Source organism: Vicia villosa, unplaced genomic scaffold (genome assembly GCF_029867415.1).
Source record: "Vicia villosa cultivar HV-30 ecotype Madison, WI unplaced genomic scaffold, Vvil1.0 ctg.001657F_1_1, whole genome shotgun sequence".
Lineage (NCBI taxonomy): Eukaryota > Viridiplantae > Streptophyta > Magnoliopsida > Fabales > Fabaceae > Vicia > Vicia villosa.
The window spans coordinates 218,121-239,986 of NW_026705689.1; the positions used below are offsets into that span (position 1 = coordinate 218,121).

The 21,866-nt window shown below is 35.0% G+C and overlaps 1 pseudogene; it reads left to right on the top strand.

Annotated features, from left to right (window-relative positions):
* On the top strand, positions 1-2,461 carry LOC131636175 (uncharacterized; annotated as a pseudogene).
* Positions 2,462-21,866: the final 19,405 nt, after the last annotated feature.

Sequence of the window (21,866 nt, forward strand, 5' to 3'; positions counted from 1 at the left end):
ATGGTCAAACATAAGAAAATTGATGCATTTTTCAAAAGGAAAATTTCCGATGAAAATGAAAATTGTATAGCTTCAACATTGACACTTGAGGAGCGAGCTTTCAGTGATCAAACAATTCAAGTTCAACCAAATGAGCAACCTCGCAAGATTCAAAAAGTCACCATGGAAGAATTTGATATCAATTGTTCAGAATGTGATCCCGGTAAACGTCTCCAAATTTGAGAATATCCAGTAAATCAAAGAGATGAAGTTCGAAGAGCTTATCTTAATTGGGGTCCCTATCAATGCCAAGTAGAAAAGTATCCCCTTAATGGAGATAAATATCCAAGACGATTTCAAGCATCTTGGTTTTAAATGTTTCCTTCATGGCTAGAGTATTCTCCAACTAATGATGCTGCTTATTGTTTACTTTGTTACTTGTTTTGTAAAAAACCAAGTGTGCATCTCGGAGCTGGCGTCTTTACTAGAAAGGGATTTAAAGCATGTAAAAAGGTCAATTCCGAAAAGAAATGTGATTTTCTTATTCATATTGGAGATAGCCTTTGTTCCCCTCACAATAAAGCTTTGAAATCTTCTCAAGACTTGTTCAATCAATCAATTCACATCAGAAATGTTCTTAATGTGCAGTGTGCCGACCAAGTCATCCAAAACAGACTTCATCTCAAGAGCTCTATTGATTATATTCGTTGGCTCGCATTTCAAGCTTGTTCTTTTAGAGGCCATGATGAATCACTTGGATAGAAAAATAGAGGTAACTTTATTGAAATGGTAAAACTCTTAGCATCATACAATGATGAACTTGCAAATGTTGTACTAGAGAATGCTCCATATAATTCAAATTATACCTCTCATTCAATTCAAAAGGAAATTTTGCATATCATGTCCAGTAAAGCAAAAGGTTATATTCGAGAAGAGATTGGGGATTCTAAATTTTGCATAATTGTTGATGAATTGCGTGATAAATCTTTGAGGGAGAAAATGGCTATTATCTTGAGGTTTGTGGATAAAAATGGGTGTATTCAAGAATTATTTTTTGAGCTTGTGCATGTTAAAGACACTATGGCGATCACTCTTAAAAATGCAATTTGTGATGTTCTTTCTCAACATGGTCTAAATGTTTCAGATATTCGTGGGCAGGGGTATGGTGGTGCTAGTAATATGAGAGGGGAGTGGAATGGATTGCAGACACTATTTCTCAAGGATTGTCCTTATGCCTATTACATACATTGTTTTGCACATAGATTACAACTTGCTTTAGTTGCTGCTTCAAGAGAAGTTTTTACTGTTCATGATTTTTTTTCACACTTGACTCTTATTGTCAATGTTGTATGTTCCTCTAGTAAGCGCCATGATGAATTGCAAGATGCCATATTAGAGGAGATTTCAAATTTTCTAGAGATTGGTGAGCTTGATAGTGGTAAAGGACAAAATCATATTGGCACTTTGAAACGAGCCGGAGATACACGTTGGAGCTCACATTTCTCTTCTGTTCGTAGTATGATAGATTTTCACAGTCCAACTTGTATGGTTCTTAAGGATATTAGAAAAAAATGGAAGAAGTTATGCTACACGTGGGGATGCTAATGCTGCTTATAAGTTTATGAAATCATTTGAGTTCACATTAAGTTTGCACATGATGAGAGAGTTTATGGGAATTACAGATTGTTTGTGTCAAGCTTTACAACAGAAATCTCAAGATATACTTAATGTTATGCTGTTACTCTCCACTACAAAGACATTACTTCAAAAGTTGAGAGATGATGGGTGGGATGATTTATTGAAAGATGTGATATTGTTTTGTGAAGAACATGATATTGATTCCCCAGATTGTAATGTTGTTTATATAGAGTGTGAAGGTCGTGCACGTCATCAAATGGATCACATCACAGTGGGTCAACATTTTAGAGTGAATCTCTTTTGTGTTACAATTGATCAACAACTACAGGAATTGAATCATAGGTTTTGTGAGCAAACAATGGAGCTTTTAAGTCTAAGCAAAAACTTGGTTCCTAAGGATATTTACAAAGCATTTGATATGAATAATATATGTGCTCTTGTAAATAAATTCTATCCTACGGATTTTAGTGCGCATGAGAAAATTAGTTTGAGATATCAACTTCAACACTTTCATCTTGATGTTGTTGGTCATCCAGATTTAAATCGCTTGTCAATTATGTCTGAATTGTGTGAAGCTCTAAAAAAGACAGGGAAGGCGAATACATATTATTTGATTGATCGACTAATCCGTCTTATCTGTACTCTTCCGATTTCTACAGCTACTACAGAAAGATCGTTCTCAGCAATGAAGATAATCAAGACAAGATTGCGCAATAAAATGGAGGATGAATTTCTTGCTGACAATATGATGCTTTACATTGAAAAAGAAATAGTTGACCACTTCAGCACTGATTCAATTATTGATGAATTCAAGTCTTTAAAAGAGCGGAAGGCGGTACTTTAATTTGAGGTTGGATATCTCCTTTTATATACTCTATTTTTATTTTGTGTTGAAGTTATTTTGAATATTTGGAAAAATTGTATTTGAGTTTTATAAAATTTTAGTAAATTGCAATTATAATATTTTAGTTAATTCTTGTCGCCCCCCCTAATATTTTAGGCAAGATTCGCTATTGGCTGCAAGCCAGTGCGAACATATGAGATTTTGAAAACATAGTAGCTCAAATTTATGTTCTAAATATTATTGTTACCTTGGTAACCTCTGGCCTGGATCCTAACAAAGTGGGGAAGGAGGGTCTGATTAAATGAGGATATTTTGACTTTCACTTTTTGGTTACTACTTGTAGAACAAATTTTCTTTGGACTATTCCTATGTGACTTTCTAAATAATGACAATCTATATGACTTCTAATAGACATTTCTATTGGAAAATAATAAACATAAAGAAAAAGAGGAACAAAATAAAAAAACAAGAGATTAACGTGAAAATTCTATAACTGGAGAAAAAACCACGGCCGTTGTAAATAGACAACCAGAGAATAACACTATGTGAAAATTGTTACAACACATAATATATGCTTAAATATTCCAGGCCCCCAGTACACCCACACCTTCCAAAACAAATATTTAACTACATCTCATAATACTCTAATACAAGATCATAAGAGAACAAAGAAAGACAAATAGAATCTTAAAGTGCTTTTGATTGGTACATCTTGTAAAGAAAAACTTGAATCCTATATATAGTCTTGAATTCTCTTTTCCTTCACAAAAATAAGCGATGTGGGACTTCTTCAACATATATATTTTCAACCAACCTAATAATTTCATCCATTACTTGTTCTTATTTTGGCGCGTGAAAAAGAGCTATCACTATAGTTATTTAAACGGGCGTAATAATGTAGTGTTACCATATATCACTATAGGGCCGGTCCTGGGTGAAATAATATAGTGTTACCATATATCACTATAGTTATTTTGGTGGGTGTTACCATATATCACTATAGGGCCGGTCCTGGGTGTTTAGAGGCCCTGGGCAAATAGCAGTCTTAATAAAAAATTGAGTAATTAACTGTGAATTTTTTTTCTTTTTGGGTTGTGTTTTTTTCTTTTGTTTTAGAGAGAGAAAAAAATACAATGTATCAGCTCAAAGGCAAGAGCGGTGATTCTGGGTGTCATTAGAGGTGGTGGCACTACGGTGGCTGGCGCGTTGGACGCAAAGATTTGTCGATGAAGAGCTAAAAGAAAGATAAATACGTGAAAATGCAAAAATATATTGAGAAATGAGATGAGAATTTTATTTTTGGCATTGATGCATTCAAAGAGAGATGTTTTTTTATATTTAAATTATAAACAACATTAAAAACCAAAAAATAATTTTTGTATCTTATTAAAATTTGACTAATACAATTATGATTTCTATATCGGCATTGTTAACATGGAAGTGTTTTAATTATTAAACAACTAAATTTCGAAATTGTAAAATATAAGAATACTTTTTTATATGAATACCTATTGATTTTATGATTTTTAAAATAAACGTTAAAAATTTATAATTTAAAATTAATGAGACTTTCAAAATATTAAGACATAACAATAAAAAACTCAAAAACTCGAAACTTTATTAGAATTAGTATATAAAATTTAAGAGAAACTAAACTGTCTATTAAAAACCCGCTAGATCCAAATTGCCTATTAAAAAATATATATAAAATCTTATAAATATTACATCAAATTAAATTAATTAACTTTAATAAAGTTGTTCAAAATAATGTTAATTTTAATAATTTAATTTATTATCTATTTATTTATGTTGAGAAAGTTTATTTCAGTATTATTTAAAATAATAAATAATTTAAATTTTAATATATATTATTCAAAATTCATTTTTAAGAAAATTGAAAAAATTATGCATATATGGTTGTTTTGTTTTTGTCTCATTTGAATAGAAGTTTATTTGTTTATGTTAAAAAAGTTCATTTAAGTGAAATTGTAAAAAATGCATGACGTATTATTGACGCAACACTGCTACCGCTGGGCCACAATTGCTTCGTGATACTGCATTTGCATTTATTTTATATATTAATTATTATCTATTATAAATTTTTAATTCATTTTTCAATTTTGAGGTCCCCGATTTTTTGAGGCCATGGGTCTGGTTGTCCTGACTCAAGACCGTCCTAATATATATATATATATATATATATATATATATATATATATATATATATATATATATATATATATATATATATATATATATATATATATATATATATATATATATATATATATATATATATATTGACAAGTCTCAAAATTGTGAGCACGCTGTATTATCAACACTTAATGACTTTAATCTAATGATGGGATATCTTCCTTGTTGGACCTACGGCAATGGTGAAATAATACGTCCACAATTTAGGTCTTGTGATCAATCTAAATTTTAAAGAATAATTTATTTATTTTTGTAATTAAGTGGTGGATTGATTGATATCATAGAATTAGGATTAAGATTGTGTGGTGCGAAGTGGTTTGTGGGAATTATAAGATCCAAAGTCAGCCCTTGCATGTTCTACTAATTGTATGTGTGAAGTTAATGCATTTAAGAAACTAGTACTCCATTGACAATAATCATTATATTTGTGCTTATCTTATGCTTCTTTTCTTTTGGATATATTGACCTTTATCTGAAGTTTTAATTGGCAGTAGATAAGGCACATTGGCGTCTCTTTCTCTTGAGTCAGTATTGTTCTTTTTTGGCGTCTCTTCTATAATATATGTGGTTCATGTTACATGTTAGGGGCTGGTTAGTTAGGATGATGGAACTTTTGATAGAAATCACTCCTTTATTTTCATTGAATTTTTCTTATTTTGTATTCTGTTTTTTTTTTTCTTTCAGTAAATAATTTAGCATATGCAAAAATATATTAACGGAATGATATAAATTCTAAAATGTACTAAGAAAAAAAATAATTTAAAGGGCTAATAGCCATTTACCCACTGCCATATAGACGAGTTTTGATTTACCTCCCTTTAAAAAAAAGTTTGGATTATTCCTTTATAATTTTTGGGCACCCCTAAACGTGTAAAAACCAGGGAGTAAATAAACATATATATATATTTTACAGGGGCTAATTTTTCCTCTTAGGAGGCAAAAGACTTAGAATTTTAAAATTATAGAGGTTAATCCAAAACTTTTTTTTAAAGGGGAGTAAATCAAAATTCGCCTATATGACAGGGTAAATGGCTATTATTCCTAATTTAAATGATTAATGAATTCAATCACTGTAATTTTTTTTATTATTTAACTAAAATTGTTTTTTTACAATTCAATAAAAATTAAAAAAAAAATAAAAAGAAAAAAAGTCTATCTCTAAAGTACACTCCGACAACTAGTGTATTTAATATATTTTTTTATGCTATGAATTTTTGAGAGAGTACCTTACCTCATTTATTGAGATGACTACAAAGGTGGGTATATCCAAACTAGAAAATATTTGTGGGAGCATTTCAAAATGGTTTAAAGGATAGGTACTTTAACAAATTTCTCGTCCAAAAACCCTCCGTTTCCATGGCTAAAATAATGGCACGAGCTAAGAGTTATATCAAAGGGGAAGAGAGCAATGCGGAAAATAAATCTTGGGATGTCAATTAGTGTGTCGCCGACAGGTCTGAGTCTTCGTAACAATAGTGTTGAAGTCAATATACTTCACTCATTAAGGAATGGGTGACTTTCAAACGTAGTAGGAGGTTGTCACATAGCTTTACACATCTCAACACCCGTCGAGAGAAAATCAAGCCTTAAGTTCTCCACATCCACGACATTGCATCTCATTCAACTCCAAAGGTGAAGGCCACAGGGCCTAAACCCAATAAGTGGTACAAATACCATAAGGTTAAGAGCTATCCCACTGACAGGTGCCACCATCTCAAAGGGAGATTGACCGACTTATTCAAGAAGGCCACTTAATAGGGCGTAGACATCTTAGGCCTATTCTATTTGGCCCTAAATCAATAAAAGTTCATACTCGCAGGAGTAGATTACTTATAAAGTGAATTAAGGTCGAGGAAGTGTCCATATTCAATGTAGGGAATATCTGGAGTTTCTGTTGGAAGTGAGTCATTTGCAGGGTTTTTTACCAAGAAGTATCATCTCAGATAATAAAACGTAGTTCACTAGTTCAACCGTGGTGGAGTTTTTCCACCAGTTTGGAATCCAGACGATGTTCTTCTCAATAGTCTACCCACAATGCAGTGGACATTCAAAATCAACCAAAAAAGTAATCCTCTACGAAATAAAAAAGAAGTTGGATGAAGCCAATGGTCTCAAATAATAGAACCCATTTCACTAGGTCAAATATGGTGGAGTTTTTCTACCATCTTTGAATCCATACTAAGTTCGTCTCGATAATCCACCTGCAAGCCAATGGACAATCCAAATCATCCAACAAAATAATCCTCTGCGAAATATAGAAGAAGTTGGATGAAGCCAAGGGTCCATATGGGCAAAACAACATGAGGTATAGTCATTTCTGTTTATTTTAATTTATTTATTATTGCTTACCCAAGGCATTTCTGATGTACTTAAATAAATTTTTTGAAAAAGTTTTGTGGTCATATCATAATACTTTCAATTCCATCATAAAGTAAACTCCATATAAGATGGTTTACGATACAAATAATATGTTGTTAGTTGATATTGAACACCCACATGGAGGCGTGAGCATTTTAATGAAGAAGGTAAGGTATGCCCACACGTGTTCATATTTTCCTATATATTAACAAAGTATATAACCATACTAAACAATAATTAATTGTATTTCCAAATGTAAAGATAATGGAACAAGACATAAGTGTGTGTTTGATCTACTTGATAAAGCTAGGGAGATCGCCCACCTCCATGAGTTTGCATCCTAACAAAGAGCTGCTAGGCGGTACCACTTATTGGACAAGTGACTCCGAACACAAGAGCAAAGGGATGAATTGTGTAGGTTTAAAAATGTTGTCCATTTGTAAAAACATTGATCTATAAAAATGTTTAAGTTTATAAATATAACAAAGCTAAAGTTGTGGGATAAGTTAAAAAAATCAGAGGGAGGAAGATATGGAAATACAACAGAAGAATTATAGAAAAAAAAGAAGAAAGAGATAAAGAAAAGATGGAGACTTCCAATCATGTTGTTAAACATATAGTGTTTTCATCATCAAAACCATTTTGAACATCTATTTGTTGCAATAGTTTTATCTTCAAGCACATAGATCTACACCCCTTCTCCTTTTTGATGATGACTACACATCTCTAACAGGGTTCAAAAAAAAATACATAGGTGACTGATTGGAGTGGTTAAACACCCCCGCACAAATATACACAAATATAGATAATATATCATACTTTCCCTAAGAGTATACTCCCCCTTTTATACTATAAAAAAGGCGGAAAAAATAGACAAATAAATAAAAGGAAGGAAATTATGTTTTTAGCAGATATAGTATGAATAATTAAAGAAAAATTAATAATCAACTAAAACCAATTATTCATTAAAATCATAAACAATTACAAAATGAAAGATGGAGAAATTAAGAAAAGAAACTAACACTACTACAAAAAACAAATTTTACCTCGGTTGCAAAAGGGATTTTATCTCGATTTCTCATGCGAGGTAATAATGGACATCATACAAACTTGTTACTTTATCCCTCTATTTTCGTTCCACCGTGGGGGACAATTGTAAAGGTCATTGGTTAGATTCTCATCAACAATATTTTTTTATTTTCAAAACTATAAAGCGCGTACAACATACCTCTCGATTTTTGTAAATATCCCATGGAAAAAACTATATTTACGCCAGTTATATATATTAAATGAGGGGTATAACCTATTTATTTTGCATTTATAATTTATTTTAAATGTCAATTTGACTGACCTATATTTTGTTTACACCGAAACTTTAAATTTTGTGTCAGAGTCATAACATTTTATACAAAAAATAACTAAATATACACAAAATGCCAAATTAAATTGTTTACTAAATAAATCAAATGTACACATATCTAAATGGTACACCAAGAGAACCTATACATATTTGAAAACATAATCATATAATGCTTACAAAACCTATGATGACTTTTGTGGTACAGAAAATCTCTAACAAGAGAACCTGTACATATTTGAACATATACATATTTGTGTGAGATTGGTTGAAATTTTACATGTTGATACTTTTTATGGTGGAGTATGATTGTCAGTGAAAACAATGAAAGCTTATGTACTATTTTCAATCAAGGTGGAGATTGTTGGGGTTGGTTGAAAATATACATGTTGAGAAGTCCCACATGGCTTAGTTTTGTGAAGGAAGGGGGAGTTCAAGGCTATATACGTTAGAACAAGATTTGTTCTAATCAATATTCTTGTTTTGATGATAACAATATATATGAATTTTGTATAAGACAATGTGGTACTCTAATCCTATGCAATTTCTATTTCAGGAAATATATAAGGAGTATGCACAATTCAGCGCTAAGAAGCACTGACTCAGAAGGTTCAGGATTGCAACATCAGAACATGCTCTCGCAAGACATCAGAAGATGGTCAAGCAGAATCTGAACATGGTTTATGAAGCATCAGAAGAACATGAAGTCAGAAGCAGAAGCACTGAAGTTCTTATGGTATCACGCTCAAGCTCTTCAAAGTCAGAAGACAAGAAGATGCTCTGCACCAAGCTGTGACTTTGATTATTCAAACGTTATATTCACAAATCTGAGATCAGAAGCTAGTACTAGATGACAGGCTATTAAGTCTAATCTCTGACTGACAAAAGGAACGTTAGAAGCTACAAAAGGCAAAGTCACTAAAAGCAGGAAAAGCATGGCTCGAGGTAGTTGACAAAACAGTGAAAACATTAAATGCAAAGCTGTACTATTCACGCAACGCATTAAATGCAACTCAACGGTCATCTTCTCAAACGCCTATAAATACTGAAGTTCTGATCAGAAGCAGCAACCAACTCTTGCAAGAATACTGAAACGCTGTTCAAATCTAAGCTCACGAACTTCATCTTCAACCTCACAAACTATTGTAATATTTAGTGAGTGTTAAGCTTAGAACTTAAGAGAAATATCACAGTTGTGATTAAAGCTTTATAAGAAGCAATTCATACTCTTCTAACATTTATTTTATATTGATTGTAAAAGGTTCCTATAGTGATCAGTGAGATCAGTATACTCTAGAAGACTTAGAAATTTCTAAGTGATGATTTCCTAGAGTGATCAAGTTGTGATCAGTATACTCTAGAAGACTTATAGGGTATCTAAGTGGAAAACCATTGTAATCAGATTGATTAGTGGATTAAATCATCAGTTGAGGTAAATCACTCTAAGGGGGTGAACTGGAGTAGTTTCGTTAACAACGAACCAGGATAAAAATAATTGTGTTCATTGTTTTTATCTTAAGAGTTTTTAAAGTCACACTTATTCAAACCCCCCTTTCTAAGTGTTTTTCTATCCTTCAATTGGCATCAGAGCGCCGGTTCTAGGTGCAAGCACTTAACCGTGTTAGATAAAAGATTCAGGGAGAAAAACACTAAGTCAATATGGTTGATCCATCAACAGCTGCATCAACTGCTACACCTGTTTCTAATGATCAACACAACAATGGAAATGGATATTCTAGACCACCAGTATTTGATGGTGAAAACTTTGAATACTAGAAAGATAGACTTGAAAGTTACTTTCTTGGTTTAGATGGTGACTTATGGGATCTACTTGTGGATGGTTACAGACATCCTGTAAATGCTAGTGGAGTAAAGATGTCAAGACAAGAAATGAGTGATGATCAAAAGAAACAATTCAAAAATCATCACAAGTTAAGGACTATTCTGTTGAATGCTATTTCTCATGCTGAATATGAGAAGATATCAAACAGAGAAACTGCCCATGACATCTTTGAATCCTTGAAGATGACTCACGAAGGAAATGCCCAAGTCAAGGAGACAAAAGCTCTTGCATTAATCCAGAAGTATGAAGCCTTCAAGATGGAGGATGATGAAAACATTGAAACAATGTTCTAAAGATTTCAAACTCTAACTGCTGGATTAAGAGTGCTTGACAAGGGATATACAAAGGCTGATCATGTCAAGAAAATCATCAGAAGCTTGCCCAGAAGATGGGGCCCAATGGTGACTGCATTCAAGAATGCAAAGAATCTGAATGAAGTCTCTTTGGAAGAGCTGATCAACGCCTTGAGGAGTCATGAAATAGAGCTGGATGCCAATGAACCTCAAAAGAAAGGTAAGTCTATTGCTTTAAAATCTTTGAATAAAAAATGCACTAACGCTTTTCAGGCGGAAGAAGAAGATTCTGAAGAGTCAGAATCAGAAGAAGAAGAAGAAGAAGAAGATGAACTGTCCATGATCTCCAGAAGGGTAAACCAACTCTGGAAGAGTAAACAAAGGAAGTTCAAGAACTTCAGAAGTTCTAAAAAGCCTGAAAGAGGAGAATTTTCTAGACTCAAAATATCTGACAAAAAGAAGGTCACGTGCTTTGAGTGGAAGGAGCCAGGACATTACAAGAGCGGGTGTCCAAAGCTTCAGAGGGAAAAGCCCAAGAAGAAGTTTCAGAAGAAGAAAGGTCTTATGGCTAATTGGGATGATTCAGATTCATCAGAATCAGAATCAGACTCTAAAGACGAGCAAGCCAACATAGCGCTGATGGCTACTGTGGATGCTGAATCAGAATCTACATCAGAATCAAACTCTGACTCTGAAGAGGTATTTTCTGAACTGTCTAGAGATGAACTAGTTTCCAGTTTAACTGAAATTCTGGAAATCAAGGCTAAGCTTAGTATCAAATACAAAAAGCTGAGAAAGCTCTTTGCATCTGAAACTAAGAAGCTTGAATTAGAAAATTCTGAACTCAAAGAAAAAGTTTTAAAACTATCCAAAGATGCTGAGCCATCTTCTAGTTCAGAAAAATCTATTCCAAGCATGAACAATATTCTTAAAGAATATGACTTGAGTTTCAGGAAATTTCTATCTAGAGGTATTGGAAGAAGTCAACTTGCCTCTATGATATATGTAGTTAGTGGAAACAAGGGAGTTGGCATAGGCTATGAGGGTGAAACCCCATACAAACTTGAACCTGTTGATGATATGAAAATCACATACAAATCATTGTATGATCAATTCAAGTATGGCTACTCCCGTGATATTAGGCTCACATCACATGCTAAAAGTTTTCACATTACACACACAAAGAAGCATGTAACACAAAATAGAAACTATCCTGTTGCTCAGACTAAGGAATATCATGTTGTACCTCCTGTTAATTTTCATGCTAAACCCAAGCTCAATCAGAACTTGAGGAGAACTAACAAGAAAGGACCCAAGAAATTGTGGGTACCTAAGGAAGAGATTATTCCTTTTGCAGATATCCTTGCAGCCAACTCTGGAAGAGCAAACAAAGGAATTTCAAGAACTTCAGAAGTTCTAAGAAGCCTGAAAGAGGAGAATCTTCTGGAAGTAGAAGATATGACAAGAAGAAGGTCACTTGCTTCGAGTGCAATGAGCCAGGTCACTACAAGAGTGAGTGTCCAAAGCTTCAGAAGGAGAAGCCCAAGAAGAAGTTTCATAAGAAGAAGGGTCTTATGGCAACTTGGGATGATTCAGATTCATCAGAATCAGAATCAGACTCTGAATGTGAGCAGGCTAACATTGCACTGATGGCTACTATGGATGATGAAGCAGAATCTACATCAGAATCAGAATCTGACTCTGATGAGGTATTTTCTGATCTATCTAGAGAAGAGCTAGCTTCCAGTTTAGCAGAAATTCTTGAAATCAAGGCTAAGCTTAGCATCAAATACAAGAAGCTGAGAAAGCTCTTTGTATCTGAAACTGAGAAGCTTGTATTAGAAAATTCTGAACTTAAAGAAAAAGTTTTAAAACTATCCAAAGATGCTGAGTCATCTTCTGGTTCAGAAGAATCTATTCTAAGCTTGAACAATATTCTTAAAGAATATGACTTGAGTTTTAGGAAATTCTTATCTAGAAGTATTGGTACACTACAACAAAAATGACTTTTTGCAACAATGGAAAACTGCAGCCTAAAGTGTTAAAACCGTAGCCTAAAGCTTTAGAAGACGGTTTTGCAGGCGTGGAATAAGCCTTCGTTGCCTATTCCAATATGCTATGGTTTTTGTATTTTCGCCCACGAAATATTAAAACCGTTGACTAAATATATTAAAACGCTACGGTTTTCCAATTAATTTTAGACCGCGGTTTTTATTAAACTACAGATATACAACCGTTGCTGTTTTAAATAGACTACTGTCTTTTAAGCCAGTTTTAGTCACATTTTCTTAGGCCACACTTATAAAATGTTGCTTATAACCACAAGTTTTTATGAATTTTTTAAACCTTTTATTTTTTTATTAATAAGTTAATATATTGATTTGAGTATTGAAAATATTAAATTTATCCTAAAATATTATATTAAAGTAATGATAAGAATTATTTTTTATTTACTTCAAAGAGTTTCAGTATAAACAATAGTATATAACGTTATACTCTATTTAAAGCAAAATATACAACAAAAAAACAACTTTCTAAGAACATCCTCAAAACTCTAAACTTAAATTTACAAGTGCATTGCTCCAATGTCATTTCCTCCTCGCTCCATTTTCCATTAAACTCAATTCATGTCTGTCATACCCCAAATTTGTCCTACCCCTTTTAATGTTATCTGGCTTAGACTTATGCATTTCATAATCTCATGTACATACCTCCCATTAGGTCATATAACGCATCATGCATTCATTCATCAAATAAACATATACAAAGCATGGGATCATTTGTCATGGATTAGGGTTTATTTCCCTGGTCATTTGAATCAAGACTCTTTAATTAGGGTTTTGAGCTCGAGCGCATCTCATCAAGTCTTTTGTTACAATGGTCAGACAGTAGTTCAAGACTTTGACTCGCTCGGGTAGATTTCTTATATTATAAGTGTTTGATTTGATTTTAAAGGTCAAAGAATAAATGGATTGAGGTCCTTAATGTGCTTGCTTGGAAAGGAGATATTGTCATACAATTGAGTCCCTTGACTTAGAACTTGAAGATTTCTATCTCAAGCACGAGTGTGGTTATTGACACATTGATGAAAAGAGACATATGGAGATTATATGCACAATTGTGGACTTTTAGTCAAAGTCAGCCATGTGTGGTTGACTTTTCGGCCAAAGACCATAATAAACTACCTTGAGTTGTCATCTCATAGATTTTGTATGATTCAGTATTGCAAGATTGGAAAAGGATTGGGAATTCAAATAGAAGTCAATAATTGGAGAGGGTGATCAAATTACATTCAAAGGGGCCCAAGTTATATATTACAAAATACCAACACATGTTCATTACAAAATACCATTCACATACATTCAAATCCCATACAAAATATACTTTCCATTATACATCCAAGTCCATCACTATGTCAAGAGAAAATACACAAAAATCAGTTACAAAGAATACAAGAAAATCAAGCTTTTGACCTACAGTTGACTTTTGGTCAACAGTTGACTTTTTGGTCAAACGGTTGACCAAAGTCAACGCCTATCCTTGCCCCATCCTGTTTCCAAGTCAGATTAAGTTGTTTCCATCAAGCCATTGCTACTTCAGTTTCATGATTTTACTTCCATATACACCAATCTTTATGTCTTGCTCATATCCAAAGTATGCCTCCAAATAACCATGAGTCAATATGCATGAGAGCCAAAACTGACACCAAAGCCTGCTGCTACCTGCAAATTAAAACAGACCTGCATGAATCAAAAACAGTCCAGCCATGGTATTATCATACCAAAATCAATGTGCCTATTTCTATACTCAACACGAAAACAGTTTCAGTTCATATATGACCAACACTATTCAGTCCAAAGCATACATTGAAACAGCTACTGCAACAACAAAATGGAAGTAGTGTTACAACCTCATCATAATTGCGTCTCGCCGGAACCGTGCTATGCCAAAAGGGACTCCTCCATTTCTTCTTTCAAGACAAACTGTGCCTGCTTTCTTCCCACATGGTAATCATGTCAGCTCTAACCATGTTGTCTTCAAACCATGCTAATGCTCATAGGCTTGTACCAAGCCTGCATATGACAAGATCACAAGCAATACAGGTTCAACAGCAGCATAACAAAAAGGAAAATCATAACAAGAAAATTGAGAGAGGATTCAATACAAACTCATCATAACAGAGAATCAGCAGAGAGTTGGTAGACAACAGAAATGGAGAAAAGAGAAAACATAACAGAATTTCATAACTGATTTCTTCAAAAACATTCTGACTACTTGTAACACACTAACAACTTTCAAACAACTCTTAACCAACTCCCATTACCTCTAACAGAACCGGTTACCAGCTGACCGGTAAAATAGCAAGTGTACTATTTTTACCGATGTAGTAATAAGTGGATTAATTTTCCCAAATATCGAACTCGCGGACTGCGTAGGAATTATACGTTTAAGAATAGTGCAATGGAATAAAAAGTCATCGGGGTGTTTGAATTTGGTTATTTAATTGAAACAACAGCTTAAATAGAATAAAGTGCTTAAATGTTTTGACTAATGAAAGAGTATGAAACTAGTTAGGATGGATGTATGAATTGCTCTGTAATGAAATAACTACCGATTAACAGATTTACTTTAGAAATTCTCAACTATCGACACCGAACATTGATTTCCCTAATTCCTTAGTGAAAACCTCTTGAGACAAAAACCCTCTCTTAATTCCTTAACAAGATAATTATATCTCAAGATTCTAAAAGACATAATCCGGATAATTTGATCGCTACGCATCAAACCCTTATTCCTAAGTGATTCTTAATTATAGCGTTATGATTAAAAATGCCTTGAGGTAGTTTTCCGACAAAACCCCAACCGTAAATCAACACATATATTTTCCAATATATTGAAGCAATAAGAACTTTTAATCATAAAATGAATTTCATAAAGATAATCCGAAAATTAACGGTAAATAATATTCATTACATCACATGATCCAGGGACATCAATCCTAACAAGTAAAGAGCTTAGCTACTCATGGCAATTATCAAGATAACAATGATTAAAGATGAAGACATTACAATTGGTTGAATCGGAATTGATCTTCAATCGCGGATGCTCTTGAAGATTTCTTCGCTCCAAGCCCTAGTGCTCTCAATCTCTATTTTCACGTTCTCCGACCGTCAAAAAGTGATTTTCTTCTTTCCAAACAGTGACTAAATACCTCACAGCAAATATTCTCATACGAAAAGTCCATCATACCCTTACTTAAGTGACAGATTTCATAAGTTAAAAATCAGAATTTTTCTGCGCACATGTCTGACACGGCCGTGTCATGGGACACGGGTGGCCGTGTCAGACCCCTGACTTCTTGGTTCCAAGATTTCTCAACTTTTTCTCTTCAGCATGTCTGACACGGCCGTGTCATGGGACACGGGTGGCAGTGTCACAACTCTGTCTTCTTGGTTTTCATATTTTCAAGTTCTTCTCTTCAGCAAGTCTGACACGGCCGTGTCCCATGACACGGGTGGCCGTGTCATAGCTCTGTCTCACCAAAATTCACTTTTTCTTGCCTCGAATCGTGCCCTGTATCTGCATAACTTAAAACACTACCAACACAAGATCAAAAGCAATGGAAAAACGACAGAAACTAGAAAAGATAACACACCAGATTCAAATACAAAGGTAAACAAAACTAATTAAGAACTAGACTAAAACGACTTAAAATACCACCGAATGAAGTGCTTTTCCATTGATTCGAACATAGGAACAAGGTGAAATTGGTGGCCGATCACCAGCCTAACCAATTCCTAACCGATTTCTAACTATCCTAACCACTACTTCAATATCTAACTTCCTAGCTAGCTTATAGCAAACAGTAACTAACATTTCAGTTTCTAACTAGCTACCTAATAACACTTCTAACTGTCAACCTAACAGAATAACCACCAAAACAGTTCTCCAACCACATGTAACAAACAATAACAGAAATAACAGAATCATAACCAGACTCAACTAACCACAACCAACTTGCCAGCTCAGCTTCAATCCCCACCCTTAATTCTCTAACAAACTTCACCAATCCAATGGCTCACATCTCTCCTCTCTAACTAACTTTCTCCCCTTCAAACTCTATATAACAGAATCATTACTTCAGGTTCATTTTTTTTCCTCATGCCATTTTTCATTCACCACCTTCACACACCATTCATCCACCATTTTCACCTTCAAACTTCAACATTCATATTGCTCCATTCTCTCACTCTCTTCTTCCATCACTTCTTCAATCCACCACCTTCATCACCTCCAATTGCAGAAGAAAAGAATGAGAAAGCTAACAGAAATCGGAGAGGATAGAAAGCTCATAACAGAAACTCAGAAAAACGCACCTGAGAACTGAATCTTCTTCTCCTCTTCTTCACTTATTCAATCTTGCTTTGATTAACCTTCATCTTCATCCCAATTCACCGAAAAACCATAACCGAAAATCTACAGCAAAAACTTCAATCCAGAATCGTTCTTCAACCAATCTCCAAGAACTCTCATCACTGAATTCACCAACAATTTTCAAGAACTCACCATAATCAGAACTTGAACTCTCTCTTTGAAGCTTCATTCTTAAACTCACATCATCTTCATCAACAGAGATTGAGACGGGGATGAGATTTGGACGGCGGCGGAAGGATCATTGAAAGGACTCCGCCGCGGATGTCATTGATCGATTGAAGCTGAGAGAAATCCGAGAGAGGCAAGGGCGGAGCGAGAGTGGGAGTTAGACGGAGACAAGTGAGGGTTTAGATCAGAGAGTGGCGTCTTTGCACCGTCGCCGGAGAGGGAACAGTTCGGTGGTCGTCGCCACCGCCGCGAGTTCATAGGGAGTCGGAGGGAAGGATCTCCGGCCGCCGCTTGCATCGTTTTGGTCACGAGTGTGAAGAATGAGAAGGTAGAGTCTGCGTAGAAGGCGAAAGGTCACAATATACTGAACCCTAATTTCCTCTTTTTCTTGTTTTTGTTAACATTAGAATTAGTTAGAGTTGATTAGATTAATTGGTGCTAATTGGTGTTAATTAGATTTTAATAGAAATTAAGTGAAGTTAATTGAAACTAATCTAAAAACAAACTCTTGGGCCACGTTGTTGAAATGCACCCCCCTAAGGCCCATGTCCACTTTTTGTGCTGATCAGAATTTGAATAAAAACTCTTCTGGGCCTTTCCCTCTGGGCCCTGCGCCTAATTTCTTACTGCACCATAATTTCAATATGCACCCCCCTGTTCCCATCTTTTTTTTATTTAGGTTAATTAGATTTTTACTACTTCTTTGAGTAAATAAAATACTAATTTTCTCCTATCATTTTTTAGACTTCGATACAATGTTGACATAGAAAATGTTCATAAAAAAATATTAGTTTTTTAGGCTAATCATTTTAATTTCTTTTGTTCAAATTAGAACTCATTTTCTCTCCCATAAAAATCAATAAAAATAGTAGTATTTTTAATTCATTTTTGCACTATGTTTTTGACTTGTTTCATTTCATGCTTTTTACCAATTTTGTATCATTGTATTACTTGACTTTTGCTTGTAATTGTGATCTTTATTTTCATATTCTTCTATTCCTAACCTTAGGTAGAAACCATGATAACAATTAGGCTTAGAGATTAGGCTAGTCCCCCACTTTTTCATTCTTTTTCTTTCACAACATTAAAACATCTAAAAATATTCAAAATAAAATCCCTTTAAAAAATACAAAGAAAATACTTAAAACACTAATAATCAAAGTGAAAATTCTTAAAAAGGGAATGGAAGCTTGAACATCCCTGGCTTAAGGGAATGTTCGAGTGCTTGGATCTCCCTTGCTTAAGGGTCCCATTCAGGCGTAAGTTCCCAACTTCTAAAAAACACCAACCAAAGAGTAACTCGAGTTTCCCTTGCTTTAGGGATTTCCTCGAAACACTCAAATTCTCTCTCTTCTCTCCTTTCTTAAGGGCATTGTTATCTCCGCTCCATTGCATCCTATGTCGATCCCTTATGCAAGAGCGCGAGCGTTAACTCCGCCCAACTAAAAAACACAAAAACAAACAAAACTATGGAGCCGAACTACGGCGCTCCGATTCCTGAAAAGGATACGTAGGCATCAAGTCGCGGGGCTTGAACGAGCACATTTGTAAATAATTCCTTCTTTTCCCCGTATTTCTTTTGCATTCATTCGCATGTAGACATAGACATAGTACACACCCTGTAGATAGAAACAAACATAGGTGGATACCATCGAGTATGATGGGCGTGAGGGGTGCTAGTACCTTCCCCTCGCGTAACCGACTCCCGCACCTAGATTCTCTGGTCGCAAGACCCTGTTCCTTCCTTTGTTAGGTTTTCTGATATTCCTTTCCCTTATGGGATAAATATATTGGTGACGACTCTGTTCATTTTTCGCGAGCGTGCGACAGCTGGCGACTATGCTGGGGATTACCTAAGCAAGTCGATCCTAGCCTTTGTTTGTTGTTTGTTTATTGGGTGTTTATTTGTTTTTATGTCTATATCTTGTGTATATGTTTGCATGTTTATTTTCTGCTTGCATATCATGTTTATTTCTGCTTGCACATCATGCATCTGGACTATATTATGGGTCCCCATGGGGGCCACATATTTTTCTGCTTTGTTTTGCAGGTGGGGGGTTTTTGTGAGGTAAAAGGCCCACTACCCAGGCCAGTGACACATAGGATTAGCGTGGATGCTCATGTTGACTCCCGTGGCTCTTGCTACAATCGAGCTTGACATGGGGTACCACAACTGGGCGAGGTTCTTTCATGGAACATTGTGTCTGGCACGCTTGTTGCCTCAAACACTTTGTACCCCATGGGAACTGTAGACCCTAGTGACCATTAGGGACCACTTGTCCGTGTCTAGACTTCATACCCGTGAGATTGGGGTGGGACAGGAAACCTTGACTCCTACATACCATTGCTTCTTCATATTTGAGGTCGGACCTTTATTTGGTCTGTTCTCATGGTGCTTGATATTCTGGTATTCAAAAAGGGCGTCGAACCTTTGATCCTGTGACATTTGGCCTGTACAGAGGTTTCACATCAGTTATTCAGAGGATTGTGCGGTGGTTACTAAGATTATATGGACCTTGATCCCATGCTTTTGCATTGCATGACATCATTGTTTTACCCACTTCACTTATGAGAGATCCTAAAGTCTATTTCCAAAAACAAAAAGATAAAAAATAGAAAAAAATAGAAAAAAAAGAAAAGAAAAGGTACTCCATATAAAAAAGGCTTCGATTCCAAAAGAGAACAAAAAGTGTGAAAGGACTTTAGGATCCCTTGGAAATGAAACATGCATTCATACTATCATGCATTTCATGGTTCTATCAGCAACTTGTGGGGGCCTTTTCTACTCAAATTCTGATTTCAGCAACACAATTGACTTCTCACCGTTACATGCTCAAATGTTGATATTGGAACAACTCTGTGGATTTTAAATGAGATGAGAACAGAAATGGAGACTGACATGAATCAGTGTATGGAGGTTATTCAAGCCTTTTCTCTTTTACAAGAAGAATTGAGACATGTTCCTCAGAGGCCTATGAGAAGGTCTTATGTATCAGAATGTTTGAAATGATGTTGAGATTCCTATTCTTGGTGAGGAGAATTCACATCATTGAAGTCTTCAAGTTTCCAGGTATTGAATTTGACAAAAGGTTTCACCTCTTGGAGAAAAGATTGAAATCCATAAAAAAGTCGTGACTCCACTGATTCAGATGTTGTTGGTTTGTGCCTAATTCCTGATATCAAGAAATGCAAGGATCGTCCACTCTCACTCCTAATGCTGGACATGCAAGCCGAAGTGATAATCATCTCTTGCACATATGTGGAAATTGCTTGGGGCTCCCGATCGAGGGATAAGCAAGACGTACTCTTATCTTGAGCATTGTGTCATCCGCATTGCTCGAATCCCTAAAGCATTACAAATTCCTAGGTGACTTCGTCAGAATCTCCTTCCGCGTGGTAATCAAGAGTGTTCTACACAATACTTCTCATTCTCAAGGTTCTACTTCATATCTCAGTTGCCTCTTCTCAGAATTTCCTTCTCAGTGGCCTTCGCTTGTTAATAGAGACAAGAAGAATATGAGAAACAAATGGATGTGATTCTATTGCCTTGTGCCCATTCGCTTCCCTGTTTGTTGGAATTTCAGTTGGTTAAGATTCGAGTATTGGGCCTTCTTCACCGCAAGTAGCTCTCTTGAGTTGATGATCATACAAGATTCTTTCCATTTAGGATGATGATTACTACTCTAGCAACTATGCTTCGGGCTCCCGCACGAGGGATAAGCAAGATGTACTCTTATCTTGAGCATCGCATCACTCGCATTGCTCGAATCCCTAAAGTAAGGCAAAAATTTACAACTCTTGGGTAACTTCGTTGGAGTTCTCTTTTGAAGTAATCTGAAGTATTTGGAAGGAACTGTAGAAAGTATTCAAGATTAACAAGTCCAGACGGAGTCAAGTCTCCTCAACAATGGCAGCCATTCAGTTCTTCATTGCATTCTCATTCGTAACATTTCATTGTTTGTTTAAGCATTTATAGCATGTAAAAACTTGTTAATTTCTGAATGAAAATCATAATACATTGTTTATGTTTGTCTTGAAGAAATCCATTCGTTTTCTCTCATAAAATGTTTTTGGCATTACGATACCAACTTTACTAATCACTTGCTTAGGCAAAGAGCGGAGGGAGAATGATGAAAAATAAAAATGCAAAATCTCCAATTGTGTGCTTTTGAATAAAATCCTACTGAGGATGTACAGGCATTGTTTCAAATCCCCAAACACCGGAGATATAAGGGAGATAGACCCTCGTCAACCCCTTTGAGCCTTGGAGAAGGAGTTTCTTTTCTAATCATAAAGACCCTTATTTTAACCTTGGGGCAGGGTAGTGTCCATTTAACTTGATCGAGTGTTCAAAACTCACCAAAAGGGTATGCGTCCAAGGATACAACAATGGTTATCCTCCAAAAGGTTGAGGAATTTCAAAACCGCAATGATTATCCTTAGTCCATCAAGAGATCAAGAGATGACGATACCACAATGGTAATCCTTCATCAAATCAAAGGAGTGAGGCAGTCGCAATCACCTCCAACGAATCAAAGACTATGCGAGGTCACACGACTTGTTCAAAAAAAAAAAGAGAGCAAAAAAAAATGGCGAAAAAATAATGAAAATAAAAGATGAAAAGAAAATGGCAAAAGAAAAAGAGGTTGAAATTGCCAAGCAAGAACAAAGTCATGTGATAATGAATCAGAAGAATAAAAGGTGAGCGACCGCCATGTCCAAAAAACCTCATTGATT